We start from the raw sequence: 16,964 nt of genomic DNA, 5'->3' as shown, positions 1-16,964 counted from the left end.
CCAGGAAGTATGGTGAGGAGGATAGTCCGGGTAGGACACTGTCCAGACTGGTCCGAACTTAGGGGGGGCAGGAACCGCATTGATTGCGTCAAGGACACACGAGGCACCATGTGCTGGTCCGACCAGGATATCCTTGGGACATTCACCACATTCTATACGACCCTGTATGGCCCCCAGCAAGAACACAGCCTGCAAGACACTGATTCCCTGTTAGATCAGGTCCCCATGACCCTCCTCTCCCGCGCGACCAGCGACGACCTTGAGGCCCCTATCACCCTCGATGAAATAACCACGGTCATCTCAAACTGCCCTAGGGGCAAAGCGCCAGGCCCGGACGGCCTCACCTCGGAGTTTTATCGGGAGCATGTAGCCATCCTGGCACCCAGACTCCTGGAGGTGTGGAACGAATCCCTGGAGTCAAACATCCTACCCCAATCCATGCATGAGGTGCTTATAACTGTATTACCCAAGCCAGGTAAACCGTTGGACGAATGTGGGTTTTATAGGCCCCTTTCTCTGATCAACACTGACACAAAAATATTTGCCAAGATCATTGCCAATAGGTTTCTCCCCATTATGCCCCGCTTAGTCCACCCCGACCAGAGTGGCTTTGTGCCTGGCAGATCCACCGCCCTTAATATCCGTCGCCTGTTCATTGTTCTGGCTAGAATTCACCCCAACGGGCAGGCCGTGGCGGTCACCCTCGATGCCCAGAAGGCATTTCATATGGTGTCCTGGCAATACATGTGGGCGGTGCTCCACAAAATGGGAATTGGCCCATGCATGAGGTCGTACATCAAACTCCTCTACACAAGCCCCGCAGCCAGAGTCCTGGTCAACTCCAGGGCCTCGGCCCCCCTTTGCTCTCCACAGAGGTACCCGCCAGGGCTGCCCGTTTTCTCTGATACTCTTTGCGCTCGCCATAGAGCCCATGGCTGATCACGACAAACATACGCATAAAGGTATACGTCTCTGTGATACTCCCGAGATCATTTCTCTATATGCCGACGACGTGCTCCTATATATTAGAGACCCGGCTGCCCACCTAGAACCGATATTGAGAGACATAACCAAAATTGGCACTTTCTCGGGCTTCACCATAAATTATTCCAAATCTAAAATCTTCCCGCTAACCCCGTCCACTACACAACCGTCCTGCGAATTCCCCCTCCGATGGTCACCGAGAGGCATCCGGTACCTTGGAGAGCAGGTGTCCCTCACTAAAGTTTCACTGTCGGCTGACAACTACGCGGCTGTGGGGCAGCTTGCTGAGTCTCAAATGTTGAAATGGTGCAGTCTCCCACTCTTTGTCGGGTAGACTATCTCTCAAAATGATTATGGTCCCTAAATTCCTCTAAGTCTTCACAAATGTGCCGATCTGGCCCGGAAAGCGATATTTCAGGAACTTACACGCTACGTGTGCCCAATTTCTCGTAACAGGGGTTTCACCGCCCCCGATTTTGCCAAATATTGGACAGCTGCGCAGGCCCAACACGCCACATACTGGTACACGTTCTCCGACACCCCCCACCTCCGCATGTGAAGCTTGAGAAACTAGCGAGCGAGAGCGTTAACACCCTCTCCCTCATTCTCCATCACACATCACGCCGACGCCCCGGCAGACCCTGTAGCGGCCACTGTCAGGGCCTGGAAATATATCTTGCAGATACAACCTGACCACCACCCGTACTACAAATGGCTGCCCATCTGGCAGTTCCCGGGCCTCAGCCCTACACATGATAAGCTTTTAATGAAACACTGGCATGATCTGGGCTATCGGGCCCTGACCGACTTTTACCCTGATGGGAAGTTTATCACTCCGCAGACGTGGCACCCCGGACACCTAGGTACTGCATTGGAACTGTTACAATACTAAAGGCTGAGGGCGGCGTTCCGCGCCTGGTGGCCCTCATACCCAGATGAGCCCCCAGACTCACCTGAGATCCAGTATATATCCAACTCGGCTGGTGCTAGGGGGATGGTGTCCACGCTGTACAAACTGTTGATGGCCGACCCCACAGACGTGCCAGTCAAGGCGCGAGATACGTGGAGTGAGGAGCTGGGCCTCCCCATCATGGACGCAATGTGGGTGAAAATGTGCACACACACTCAAACCACCTCTCTGAATGCCAGGCATAGGTGCATGCAATACAAGCTCCTCAACAGACTATATTACACACCTCAAAGACTGGACAGGTTTGCACGCACCCAGGCCCACACCTGCCCTAAGTGCGGTTCTCCTGCTTCAGATCATACTCGTATGTTCTGGTCCTGTGACGCGCTGGGCCCATACTGGAAGGCCATAATTGAAGCTCTCTCAAGCATCACAGCGTCCCGTATCCCTGCAGAACCCCTAGCTGTACTGTTTGGCCTGTGGGATAGCCCGGAGTTGAGGAAAATGTCTAGGTTTCTCAATGTTGCCACCATAATAGCCAAAAAAAGCATATTACAATGTTAGAAGCGCCGATTTCCCCCCCCCCTCCTTCGTTTAAGATGTGGATGAGGTCCCTCACCTGGACTCAAACGTGCGAGGAGGACTACATCAATACTCTCCCGCTGGCCTCCCGTCCCAGGAATGTGTGGACTGAATTTTGTACATATTTAAATAACAAAGACGACTTAGAACTATTGTCCTCCCCTCCTCCTGATGATGTAAACTAATCCACTGCTGTGCCGCTTGGATCCGGGCAATGGCCCCACCGGTACCTGCCTAACATTCCCATGTATTGCACTACTATGTATGTATCTGTTACTCTTGCTATGCTGTACAATGTGTTGATTGTCTGGTCTCTCACCATGCCAATAAAGAAAAGTTTAAAAAAAGAAAAACTTAAATTGTTGGCTTGCGTACAATAATTTCAAGATGGAGGGCATCCACCTCCTTCGGGACCTATTACGCACGGGAGATTGGCTAGCGCGCCCATATCTTAAAGATGCGTATCTCACGATTCCGATAGCGACAGCATTTTGGAAGTACCTCCGCTTCCGATGGGAAGGGGAGATATGGCGTTTTACACGCCTACCGTTCGGTCTGGCGTCAGCCCCTTGGGCTTTTCCAAAATTAATGAGACCAGTAGCAGCAGCTATCGGAGAAAGAGGGATTCACATGATCATCTACCTAGACGATATTCTGGTGATGGGAGCCAGCAGGGAAATCCTAGCGAGAGACGTGCAATGGATTTTCAAGCTCATATCCTCCCTAGGATTCTTAGTGAACTTGGAGAAGTCTCAGCTCATACCAGTTCAGAGAGTAGAAATTCTGGGCTTCACCGTAGATTCAGTGAAAGCGATTCTAGAGCTCCCCGTGAGGGCGATAAAGAAGGACCTCAGATCTGTGATAGCGAAAAGAGTTATTTTGCTTCGGAATCTAGCCAGAGTAGTGGGTCTACTAGCAGCCTCCATTCAAGCTATATTTCCAGGGCCATTGCATTACTGAGCGTTACAGAGGCTCAAAGTCAGACATTTGCGCGAAGGTTTAGCTTACCATCACATAGTGAGCTTGGATCACGAAGCCATTACGGAACTTCAGTGGTGGCTAGAGAATATGGAGGCATGGAACGGCCGAGCTATATTCGGAGACGTTCCAGATCTGGTCATAGAATCAGACGCGAGCAGGTCAGGTTGGGGAGCAAGGTGCGATCAGATTCAGACAGGAGGAAAGTGGTCAGATGAGGAATTAAACCTGCACATAAATTGCCTCGAACTTCTAGCAGGCTCCTTCGCAGTCCAGGCGTTTACCAAAGACAAGATAAGATGCTGCGTGTTGCTCAAGATGGACAACATCTCAGCGGTCCGCTACATCAACAAATTAGGAGGGCCAAGGTCCAAGATGTCAGCGGAGCTAGCGAAAGATTTTTGGCACTATTGCCTGCAGAACAAGATTGCAGTCACAGCGGAATATCTCCCCGGGAGTCAGAACAGTATAGCAGACTGGAACTCTTGATATCTTGCAGACTCCAGCTATTGGAGGCTTCATTCTCCGGTATTCAGACACTTGCAAGCGTTATGGGGACCCCTAGACACAGATCTGTTCGCATCCAGACTGAATGCACAGACGCAAAAGTACTACATTTGGAGGATAGATCCGGGGGCAGCGGGTACAGACGCATTTCTACACCCGTGGAACGGAGCAGTCCACTACGTCTTCCCGCCATTCGTGATGATCACGATAGCCCTGGCGAAAGTCCGCCGGGACAAAGCCAAGCTGCTGATGGTGCCGCATTGTTGGAAAGTGCAGCCCTGGTTTCCAATAGCGATGGAACGTTCTTTGGATTTTCCGAAAATAGTTCCGAGTCTGCCAGACCTTCTACTCGTCCCGACCGGTCACGTCCATCCAATGATAGAAGCAGGCACATTGCAGTTGATAGCATGCAGGGTTTCAGGAAAAGATGGCAATTGCCAGGAATTTTTGGAGCTAGCTGCAGATTGCATCCGAGATTCATGGGGGCCTTCCACTATTAGGAGCTATAGCACCTATTGGAACTGTTGGACACTGTGGTGTACAGAACACAGTTTGGATCCTGTTTCAGCTCCTCTAGTGCAAGTCCTCAACTTCCTAGCTTCGAGGTTCCAAGCAGGCAGTGCCTACAGAACGATAGGAGTTTACAGATCAGCAATCTCAGCAGGCCACGATAAAGTGGAAGGGAGTGCGGTCGGAGAACATCCAGCAGTCTTACGGCTCCTCAAAGGGATTAAATTGAGAAGACCGCCGGAGCCTAAGTACCCGGTCCTGTGGGAAGTCAGGGATGTTTTTCATCTGTTCTTGAGGTGGCCTGAGAACGAAGACTTATCCCGATCCCAATTATCAGGGAAATTAGCTATGCTTCTATGCCTAGTGGCGTGCCGGAGAGTGTCAGACGTTAAGGTGCTAGAGTTAGACAGGAAGATTTTTTTTTATCCGGAAGGAGTAGCATTTTCTATCGCCAAGAGAACAAAGACCGATTCTAGAGTGATTTCGTACCCTTATTTTACAGAGGATAAGAAACTGTGCATAGCGCAATGCATTAAAGATTACGAGGCAGCGACAGCGCAGATTAGGCCTCGCGGAGTGACCCAGCTGCTTATAGCATGTAGGAAACCATACCATGCAGTAGCAACAGCGACTATAGCTAGATGGGTAAGAGAGGTGATGCAGTGGAATGGCATAGACTTATCCTTATTTAGCGCGCATTCTGCTAGAGGGGCAATGGCTTCTAGAGCTTTTGCAGCAGGGATGTCACTTCAAGACATTATGAAATCAGCAGATTGGTCCTCTGAGTCGACCTAAGACATTTTATTTCAAACCAGATATACCGAACAGAGTGGTAGCAAGCTTTGAACAAGCAGAATGCGAGCCTCCTGTCTTATCATAGAACAAAGATTGCCCACGCTGATAGCTCAGGAAGTCTTCATTCTATTAAAGACAAGCAGGCAATCATTATATCCCGCCCTGAATGACAAAGAAATTAATCTTGTGATATATTGTATGCCAAGCTTTGTTCATCCCCACCCTCATGGTACCTTTTCTGTTCTTGCAGGAGATGACCAGAAAGCGCGTTGAAAAAAAGGTTGACGAGAGAAAGAAGCTGTCACATGTTGGCCCCGTTGGACCAAAGAATTAGCGCAACAGAGGAGCAGTTAGCAAGTTCTTATGGACTCCAGCGTTTAATGACTGTACACGTGCAGAAATAGAACTCTAATGGCAAAGAAAGAGGAAAGGACATTGGGTTCAGAGTGCTTATACCCCACACTGGGTGCTGATAGGTGGACAGACAGGAGTCAGAACTACTGAAGGCATGAGGATCATGGGAGTCGTGGTTCAGGACACTCTTACGAGATTTTACGATATGTTGAACTTGAACTTACTGTTTACTCTTTTCTTATGTTACACCAGAAAATATTAAAAATTAAGTGTTAAAGTGCTGAGATGGCAGTATTAAAGAAAGAATAAGCATAATGCTTGCCTCCTTGTCTTTTAATAGAATGAAGACTTCCTGAGCTATTGGCGTGGGCAATCTTTATTATAAACATACCTCAATCTATTTCACCCCTGGCTGTCTGTTGGGGACAAGTCCTCACACATAAATTATGGCAGACAAGGAGGGCAGCAGAGATGCTGAAGCAGCAATTTTATTCAGTGAGAGTTTAAATTGCAATTTTAAACCTACAGAAAATGCACAACCACAGCAATCTAAATCAATTCAACAAAAGATGTTTAATCTGGAAAAACTCCATAGAAAAGAGACAAACAAATGGTGGAAGGTGAAATCGCTGCAAAACTATCTGGACAACCAACGGATACCAAGGGGTTTAAGAATTTTCACCATACCAATTTATGAAGATCCAGACCCTGCAATGCTTAATGAATGGGGTGAAGCAACAAATGAGTGTTCCTTTAAAATGCTCACTATACTGCTAAATTACGCCAAGAGCAATAGAGTGAAAGCTCTGAAAGATATTGAGGTATTGGAAAAGGAAGTATTTGAAGGACCTGATTGAGAAACAGCCACGAACATCAAAATACAAATGCACAGAAACCTTAGCAAATACGAGGAGGAAATCCAGGAATGAAAACAATGCAAATTCCTTAGGGATAAAGATTACGCCACCAGGCGCATCTATATGTTCGCAAAGAAATACGAGAGTATTCGCAAAGGCATGCAGATAACGATCGACCCAAAAGTACCAAACAACCTGCACAGTGAGTCAGATACTGATAAAACTGCCAGTACCTCTATAGATACCTCTATCACGAGCAATGATGACAATCCTATTAAATTGAATTTTTTAGAGGAGATGCTTCTCTTGCATCAAGCAGGCAAGGGAATACCGACAAGCAATCAAAATGGAAACAAATCAACCTTAAACCAAATACCAGTAAGAGGAAGACCACAAGGGGACACAGGGGACAAAGGAAAAAAACGTCGGGATCATTCAGCAGGCCATCTAACGTGCTCTGGCAAACACAAGAAGCCGCAATAACTGATAATACTATGCAAGTGGTGAACTTGTCAAGCAGAGTTTTAACACAAGTGGAAAGTGAAGTCTTGGAAAAGGGATTATCCTTCTGCCCAACGACAGACTTTGACTATTCTCAATCGAGCATTGACCTATATTGTTTTATAAGGAAATTGAGACTAGCAAAATGTCATGCCAACAGTGACGATACAGCAAAATCAGCTGTAGCCACAGTCCCATCTGAATTGAGCATACAAGACATACCAGCACTCAATATGCCAGACTCATTGGGCAGAGAAGAACCGATTATGAACTTGGAAAATCACGACGAATGAACACCACCATTACCTGCTGACATCAACACGAACATGGCAGCCAACAGTAATGTATGTAATAAATCTAAGTTCAACCCATCCGACGTTCACAGAGCAACCATAGATCTCTTTGAAGATCTCTTAATAGATGATTTAAAAACTCTTGCATTGAAACCAAAGACCATCAAGTCAAGATCCAACTTAACCAGAGCCCAACAAACAGCGATTGAGAATCTACGGTCTGACAAATCATTAATTTATTTTTATTAATTGTATTTTAATCATTAAGATTTTTACTATCAGAAAAGTAGCTTAGTTTCGTAAAAGGAACAGAAGTTCGAAAATAAAAATTTGAGCAGAGTGCCATCGATCAACGTGTCATTAAAGACATTTGCTCAGTCTCTTAATCTGTTTGTACAGGGAAGGATTTTTGAATGTCTTGTAGGATGTTGTAAGTTGCCAACGTCCAGGTGGTTTTTTCTCCCGTCATCAATCTTGACCAGCAAAGATCTTCATCCTGCAGCGCAAAGTCTGAAAATAGGCGCTTCAGGTAGAGTGATCTTGTCTTTAAGGTAGCAGGGCAAGACAACAGTAAGTGGCGAATAGACTCGACGACTCCAATGGAACCACAAAATCTACAACCGTTTGATGTTGCGAGCCCCCGTATAAAAAGGATTTCATTGGTGGGCAAAAGATTTAGTCAAATTTCTGGCTTTTTTTTATGGTAATAGTTGACGAATGGTTGTATCTCATTCAGTTTTTTAGGGTTCCAAGGCAGATGAGATGCCAGTTTGTTTGCCAGAGCTTTCTCCCCAGTCCTGATCCAGTGGAGCTCTTTGAACTTTTTCAAGACCTTCACTGGATTATTCTGGAGTCTCCTCGTCCAAGGCCACCTCATGGAGAATTTCTTGGTTTCTCTGAGCCCATCTAAGTAGCATCTTGCAGCCAGCGTCTTTGGTTTCTTATGCAATCAAGTTGTAAACGGAAGGTTTTTCCGCAAGCAGACATTTGCAGTAGAGCATCAGAGAGTTACAGCTCACTGAAGCCGACAGTGAAAGTAAGCTAAGTTCCTTTCTAATGCAGGCCATCGAAACACAGTTGGGAAGGCCCAAGATTTTTCTCCAGAAACTTGCCTCCAATGTAAGCCAAAAGGCTGATGGAATGTTTGGCATCGCCTCGGGTCCTTAGGTTAGTGTAGGGACAACCTTCGCTTTATAAAAATTAATCACAGGGATCAAGGAAAAACGGCCAAATTTCCTGTCTATTGCATGCCCTTGTGCCGTCAGTTTTCTTGTTTTGAGCTTCAAGAAGTTCTGCATTCCTGTCTCATTTTTTTGTGTTGTCCAGGATCACCCCCAAGTATTTAAACTCGACCACTTTCTCGATCATTTTCCCTTGTAGGGCTAGGTCTACTTTTTCCTTGGTTTTCCTGCCCTTGGACACAATCATCAGTTTGGTTTTGGCTTCTTTGATCTCTAGGTTGTTTCTTTTCATGTACGCCTGAAGGTTGTTCAGTTGGCGTTGAAGCCCTATCGGCGTGTGGTCGAGAGGTGTCACATCTGCGTACAGGAGTCTGGTTATTTGCGTTTTACCCATTTTAGGAGGGAAACTCGTTAATTGTAAAATCATCCGATAAAGGCGGTAATGTAGTTGTCCTTAATACTGCATATTATCAAATGGAAGCCATGAGACAACTCAAAGACATCGATAGCTATGTCAACCCATACCCACTGTATAAGGCGCAGTATGATGAAAAGTTATCGCTCTGGCATGAAGAAGGCATTATCAATATAAAGGAAAAGCAATATTTGACCAAAGACCATCCCGATCATACATATTATCCCCAGAATCCATAATACCATGTCCAAACCACCCGGACGCCCCATTGTTGCATCTATAGACTCGCTTTTGGAAAACGCCTCTAAATTTGTGGATATGTATCTGTTCCTGTTCGTAGAAACAATCCCATCATATACAAAAGATACTGCAGCCTTTCTTAATCAGATTTCTCACATTCCATGGCATCATTAATTCTTACTAGTGACTCTAGATGTGGTGTCCCTATACACATGTATCAACAAGGAATAACAGCAACAAAAAGATTTGTCAGCTAGATCACTTAGTTACCACAATCATTCACACATGCTTTTGGAAATGTTATCTTTTATCTTAACCCATAACACTTTCATGTTTAATCAGGTTTTCTATAACCAAACCTGTGGAACTGCTATGGGTACAGCTGTAGCTCCCATGTACGCTAACCTGTACATGGGAGATTGGGAGGTGAATCTATTTTGCAGTGAAGACAAAAAAGTGCACACAGATAAGTACATACTGTGGCAAAGGTACATTGATGACCTTTTTATAATATGGAATGGAACTGAATCCGAATGGATGACTTTTTTAAACTTGTTAAATCAAGAGCGAACAAATTTAAAGTTTAATGAACATTATCATAGCTCTGAAGTTGTTTACTTGGACATTAAGATCAAAAGAGTTAATGATGTCACCACTACGGAATTACACAGGAAGAGCACAAGTACCAACGCCGTTTTACATGCAACAAGTGCGCATCCAATCCCACTTAAGAAAAGTATTCCGTATGGTGAGTTCCTGAGAGTCCAGAGAAATTGCAGTGAAAACGATATCTGGTAAGGCAATGCAAAGAAAATAGCGGCAAGGTTCTTAGCGAGGGGCTATCGCAAATGCACTATTAACAAGGCGTATGATCGCAGCTGCAGCAGAACAAGGGAACAAATACTAGCCAAAGCATCAATCTACCATAGAAAGCCAGAAGCTACAGGTGACCCGGTTATTAGATTCATCACCACATACAATTCTGGAGCCAAAGATATCAAGAGAATCCTGGGCAAATACTGGCATTTCCTCAAGAGATGGACATTAGCTAACTGTAACATATAGAAAACCAGCTTCCTTGCAAACTAAACACTCGCCCAGTATGTTCCAGAATGCACAGACTCCTACTACATGTAGCTGGCTCCCTTTTAAAACACCTGGCTTTTTTCCATGTACCAAATGCAAGGCATGTCGCTTTGGACTTAAAACAACAAAATAGTCATCCGAGAACAAACAAATAAGTGACGATAAAGAAAGAAATCAAATGCTTTACACAGTTCGCGATCTATGTGATCACTTTTCAGTGCAATTTACGCTACATTGGAAGTAGGAAACTAGAAGTAAGACTACGTATCCTACAGCATTTGCAGGCAATCAACCGGAAGACTGGGTGGGGGCCCTCATGTACCCTAGGGAGGTAGCCATTTCTGCCAGACTTAGGCTTATTCAGCTAAAAATACTGCACAGGATCTACTACCCAAGGGTGGCGCTATATTGCTGGGGGAAAACAACTGACTCGCACTGTCTACGGTGCAAGAGGGAGGAGGGAACCTTCTTCCACATACTGTGGGACTGCAGCTGCATACAACAGTACTGGCAAAAATGTTGCGATGAACTCTCACGGGTACTGGGGAGAACGATACACAGGGATCCAAAGCTGCTCCTGCTTCGGGTGGAGGAGGAGGGAGAAGCGTCCAAATATGAGAAGTTGTTATTGTCGATGACCTCAGCAGTAATTAAAAGGAACATCGCACAACTGTGGGGCTCAGAAACAACACTGCAGTACGAACAATGAGTGACGGACGTAAACATTTGCATTGCAATGGAACGAAGAGTGTATACAGCCCAGGGTTGTTCGAAAAAAAGCAGACAAAATATGGAATAGATGGGAGGAAGCTCAATCACTGTACCAATCTGTACAATGGACGATGAAACACAGTGTACAAAAAGTAAACCAATTCGGCATATAGCGTGCGATACAGTAGACATTGTAAGCCCCTTTTCTTTTCTTCTTTTTCTTTCTTGTTCTTCTTTCGTTTAACTAAGAACTGTCTAATTCGTCACTTTAGGTTGAATATTAACATGAAGAATGTATGTTTTGCGATGTTAAAATGACAAAAGAATAAAATGTGTTATAAAAAAATAAATAAGGATATGAACTATCCTCTTGCCAAACATTTTGAGGACCGACATCATGGAAATGTCACCTCTTTCAGGTATTTAGTAATTGACACTGTTGATCTACATCCTAGAGAAGGCGATCGACTCAGGAGACTAAGACAACTGGAATCACGCTGCGTTGTGGACTGTGATACTAAATATCCTATGGGCCACAACCGAGACGAAGAACTATACTTCTTTGTGGGAGACTAATCCTGAGTCAACTAGTACTTATTCTACGTTCCAGGAGGGGTCTTTGCTATACCTTGATAGGTTCACCTTTTAAACCTTTCACAACCCTATATCAAAGTGGTAGCATCCTCCCATTGAGATTGTATATCCAGAAGTTGTGGTTTTTTGAGAATGCCTTCTATCCAGCATTCATGTGTATATATTTTTTTTCTTTGTATATGTTGCACTTATGTAGGTTTGAACCTTTTATATTTGTATATTTAGTACTTTTGTATTTTTGTAATCTCATTGGTAAGCTTTTGCACTTTTGTAGTTTGCTTAAATTTATTTTTGTACGTATTGTATTTTAACATCTATTTTTAGAGAGTAGTGGCATCAAGCTTATTTTATCAAGGCGCAATCCAGAGACTAATATAGCACACCAAAATACTGATGTTGATCTGAATTACTAGGCCAGTATACTGGTTTACTAGTTTGCAATATATCACTTTATCTATATAACATAGCACGTTAGTTATCATCCGTGCCATCAGTCTCATTTATATCTTAGATACTATCCTAAAAATGTTACGATATGTAAGCTTTCTAGCTATTACTTAGAAGCACTATGCACTTTCGATTACTATATATGCATTTTAGATGACTGTATATTTTATATAGATAATGCCCCTCCAGGCAAATACCATCAATTATAGTTCTGAGTCAAAAGTTGACACCAGTGCCAGCACACCGAACTTTCAGTCTATATGAATGACATGTATCGCATCTATAGTCAAGATTGGACAAAGTAATTACTCCCGGATTAACATGTTATCTATTGATAAGCAACTGGCACTGCAAGGGTTTACTGCCAGATAGCTTTGAAACATGTGTCTGAAGGATAACTTAAACATAGTTACATCGACTTAAATTTGCGATAGAATACTTATCAGTGATCTTTAGACTCCTCTCCAGTGGCAACTGGCACCCGCAAGGGTTAACTGTAAGCCGGCTGCATTTTTTATAATATAAAAACATTTTTTATCCTGGAGTGTGTGGATTACCAATAGATAATCATTTTCTACTTTCATTTTTTAATGGTAATACATTGCACTTTGCACCTTACGTATTGCACTTTATACATATGAGACAAGGCGAGCTTAGATCCAAATCGGCTATTTTTGCTATTTTGCACATATTTCTACTGATTGACCACATATAGGGCTAGCTTATCCCCTTGACAAAAATTAACATTAGTATTGTATCAATTGTTCGGTTTTCTCTTCTCCTTTTTTCTTACCCTATTCCAGGTTCAAATTTATCATTGTGCCTTGTTGTCTCTGATATGATTGGCCCCCAGTCCTCTTTTTATCGCCTAACCATAAGATCTGTGACATGAGCATTTGTGAGACTGGAGCGTCCTATTTGGCTGAATAATAACGCATTTAATTATTCCAAATGATATTGTAGTTTGTCAGCGGGAATTTGAGGTATTATGTACTAATTAGCCTACGAGCAATCAATATACCATCCTTGTAACCCACTAGGGAGGACTATATCTCATCAGAGATTTACAAGCACATATCCAAGCAATGTACTGTGGCTGATCATTGTTCATTTCTTCTCACTGTTCCCCGCAGTGTCTTACAATTTACAGTCTACTTTATTAGAATGATGTGTTCTTCGAACAGTATTATATACTTTATGTTTGTGCATGTCCAAATTTCAAATCTTAAATTCAAAGTTTGTATCTTAAATTTTAAACCTACAAAATCATGCTATGTTTGAACGTGTGTCTCTAAATTACAAAATGTATGGTGTCAACACATACAATTATATACCCATGCACTACGCTCCAAGATGGCGGTTCTTTTCGGAGGCAATGGCTGACCCTTTTGTTGACTACAGCAAACACCTTCAAAGAAGGACTAAAAGCCTATTCTAGTCCCCTCTTTATTGTGTCAAACCCGACGAAGCCCGATTAGGGTGAAACGCTTGTTTCATGTGTGTATCTTCTGCTTCCCTCATGGTCCATGAATGACTTTTGAATAAAGGACTTTTTACAGTGGAATTTGACGCCTGGGATTTGCCTTCGCCTTTTTTGCTTTTAACATTGCCAGAGTGCCGCTGCGTTCCTTGGACTGCTAGTCAGCCCGTTGTGTTTTTCGATATATATATATATATATATATATATAATATCTCTCTCTAGTTACGGTTAAGTTGCTAAACCCATAGGAACAGCACTTTTTGGGTGGCTTATGACTTTGCTCCCCCTGGACGAATCCTCTCCAAACTTTGCAAAAAAAAGTATCTGAATTTTTTTGCAAAGTTTGTTGAGGTGAGGTTTGGTCAAGGGGAGGCAAAGTTATAAGAGGGGTCCCAAAATTTCTTTTTTTCACATAGACATAATGGGAAAAACTTTGCTCACGCCTACAGCCCAAACCGCTGGACGGATTTTCACCAAATTTGCGGCAGGAATGGCGGCTTGGTCCCGAAAGCGTGCTTTTGTTAATTGGGTGTAAATCCGTCAAGTAGTTTTTTTTTTGTTTTTTTTTAAAAGACCAAAACGTAAGGCAAATAACATAGTGATATCTATGTCCGCTCTGCGGACTCACTTCCCTGTTCGGTCTGCGGACTGGCCTCTGATTGGCCCATAAAATTTGCAGACTTTTGCGTGGTCCGCGGACATCGGGACGCAGCCGCTGATTGGGGGTGAGAAAACATGAAATGCGTCGGTTTCAGCAAAACGCCCGCCATGTTGGATTCGCAGACTTTGTTTAGGTCCACGGGCAGCGCAGCGAAAAGAAAAAAAGCAACATTGCACCTGTCAAACTCAACAAAAAATCTTTGGGGAGGTGGGGGGGATGAGGATCGGATGGAATATGGCCATTAGAAGCCAAAAAACGGGTTGTTAAACCCCCGACAGTCCGCGAACACCCCAGATGTCCTGGGGCAGTCCTGTGGTTTCCGCAGACACTTCAGATGTCCTAGGACATCTGTACCTATTGCTGCAGTTTTTGGATGGCTTATAACTTTAGCGCCACTCAATAAAACTGCATTTAACTGCGAAATTAGAGGGAGGTCTATTATAGACCCAAGCTTCAATGTTTGTGTAAAGACTGACTGACTGGATTTTGTCAAGTTGGGGCTAAGTTATATGACTATTGTATGAACATACATTTTGACACTTTTGAAAAAGTAAAACATGGGCGGAATTTCGAGCAAACTCGTGAGGAGCAAAGACATTAAACCATGGTTTTCCAAATGTGCCCGTGTTTTATTTTTTGGCAAGTGTCATAATGTCGGTACAAAAAATAGTCACATACCTTTTGTTGACAGATGTATAGTATAGCCTGTGGCCGTGGGCAGTAGCCATATTATCTGGGTCATGGCATAAGGTCATGACGCGGACAATCTGGCTACTGGTCATGATCGCGAGGGATGTAAAATGGTGTTAGTGGCCATGTCCACCTGGGACCGGCTTTGTGGTAAAGTTATTCGAAAATAGGATAGGTTTGAAAGGGAAAAAAATGTGCTTGTGGTAATATGGTCATAGGGTTCTGCAGGCTGCCATAGAAAGGGAAGAGGGGCTCTGTACAGAGCCCTGCCTTCTCTTTCCATGGTGGCCATCTTGGAAAAGGATTGTCCTTCCTACAGCGGGATGCCAGAGGCGTCCCGCTGTAGGAAGGAAAATCCTTCCTTCCTACTGTAGGAAGAGAAATCTATTTTTTAGCCTATTTTTTAGCACCCTGGCTTCCCGCTTTGAGAACCAGGGTTGCTAACGGCCTTTATCCCCCATTGCAGGGGCTGCAATGGAAGATAATGGTCTGGAGTCCCCGTTATTTATTTATTTGTGGCACGCTAAAGCCTGCATACATCAGGGCGTACACAGACCCACTTCACTTGGGCCGATAAGTTGGGCTGCCGGGCTGTTATCCCCTGTTGCGGATGAAAAATGGTGTTATGGCCATGTCCACCTGGGACTGGCTATATGGTAAAGTTATTCGAAAGTAGGATAGGTTTGAAAGGGAAAACAATTTGCTTGTGGTAATATGGTCATAAGGTTTTGCAGGCTGCCATAGAAAGGGAAGAGGGGCTCTGTACGGAGCACCGCCTTCTCTTTCCATGGTGGCAATCTTGGAAAAGGATTGTCCTTCCTACAGCTGGACGCCCAAGGCGTCCCACTGTAGGAAGGAAAATCCTTCCTTCCTACAGCAGGATGCTGCATGCATCCTGCTGTAGTTGGACATTTTTTGCACCCCGGGGTTCCCTCTTTTTGCATTTCACTTTGGTATCTTAAGGCTTTGGTACACTCCAAACAGTGGTAAAGAACTGCCACACCCATGATTCTCTCTGGGTGCTAGAGGTAGACCCGTCCTCTACCTCATCTTCTTGGTCCTCTTCATTTTCTTTGGAAGTACTGCGCTTTTTCTGTTGTGTTGGTCCTCCAGCTGGTGGTGGTGGCTCTTGGGGAGGAGGGAGGCCATTAACTGTTGTAATTTTTAAGAGAAATTGCAGTTTTACTAATATTCTTCCAAGTATGTGCTTTGCACTAGATTGTTAATAGCTAATGAGTAAGTATAGGTGTAGGAGCTGTGCAAGGGTACATTTTGAGCTTGAAAGTTCTTAGATCAGTCGAAAAATGCAGTTCTAAACCGTCTTCCAAGCATGGACCTGATTCCGAAGTGCAACGTCTTCGCAGACACGTCATCATGCTGCGTGCGAGCGCAAGGTCATGTGGCACTGTCCGGAAGGTCTGTGATGAGATCAGATGTTTGTGGACGTCGACAGATGCAAAAACAGTGGAGAAAGTTGCAAAAAGTGTATAGAAGAGTTAAAAATGATGCTAGAAGGTGGGAAATAGCAGAGTTTGAAGGTGAAACATTGTAAATTGGACAGAAGTGTTGCTATATTGGAGTAAGTATGATATTAGTAAGTTGTAGGAAAATAGCATGCACTGGTAAAAACCCATGAAATTCAGTGAAAAATCTTTGTTAAAGGGACGTTGTGGTTAAGTTGCACTGATAAAAAACCTATGAAATTCAATGAAAAAATGTTTGTTAAAGGGACGTTATGGTTACTAGTAAAACCGAAAACCCCCAGAAATTTGCCAGTTATGGTAAGCTAAGTAACCATAATTCACGCCACCACCGTGCACTGCCAAGACTAACACCCAGGACATCAAAGATGACATCACAAATGTCATTGATGACCTCACTGATGACATCGCATGTGAAATACATTTTGATGAAAAGTCCCTACAAGGAGTTGTGTTTGTATTGTTGATAACAAGATGTCAGGGTTGATCGGGAGACCTATCAAGAACTACTTGATCTATTAAAGAATGTACTTGTCTAAAATCATTGTATTAGAGTGTTGTTGTCAATACAGAAACCTAATCATATACAAAGATAGGCAATGACTGCAGCATGCACCATAGACGTACACTATTTATAATATTGTAATTTTGGATAGTACAATAATGAATGCTACCTTAATCAGAGTCTTGAGTAATGTTAAACATAT

General features: G+C 43.9%; 1 protein-coding gene across 1 annotated transcript in view; it reads left to right on the top strand.

Moving 5' to 3' along the window:
* The window catches only part of IBTK (inhibitor of Bruton tyrosine kinase), a 1,971,965-nt gene that overhangs the window by 299,000 nt on the left and 1,656,001 nt on the right, over positions 1 to 16,964 (top strand). The window lies entirely within an intron of this gene.

Source organism: Ambystoma mexicanum, chromosome 4p (assembly GCF_040938575.1).
Source record: "Ambystoma mexicanum isolate Mex_15411 chromosome 4p, UKY_AmexF1_1, whole genome shotgun sequence".
NCBI lineage: Eukaryota > Metazoa > Chordata > Amphibia > Caudata > Ambystomatidae > Ambystoma > Ambystoma mexicanum.
Note: the sequence above shows the minus strand (reverse complement) of the source record. Positions and strands in the feature narration are given on the sequence as shown.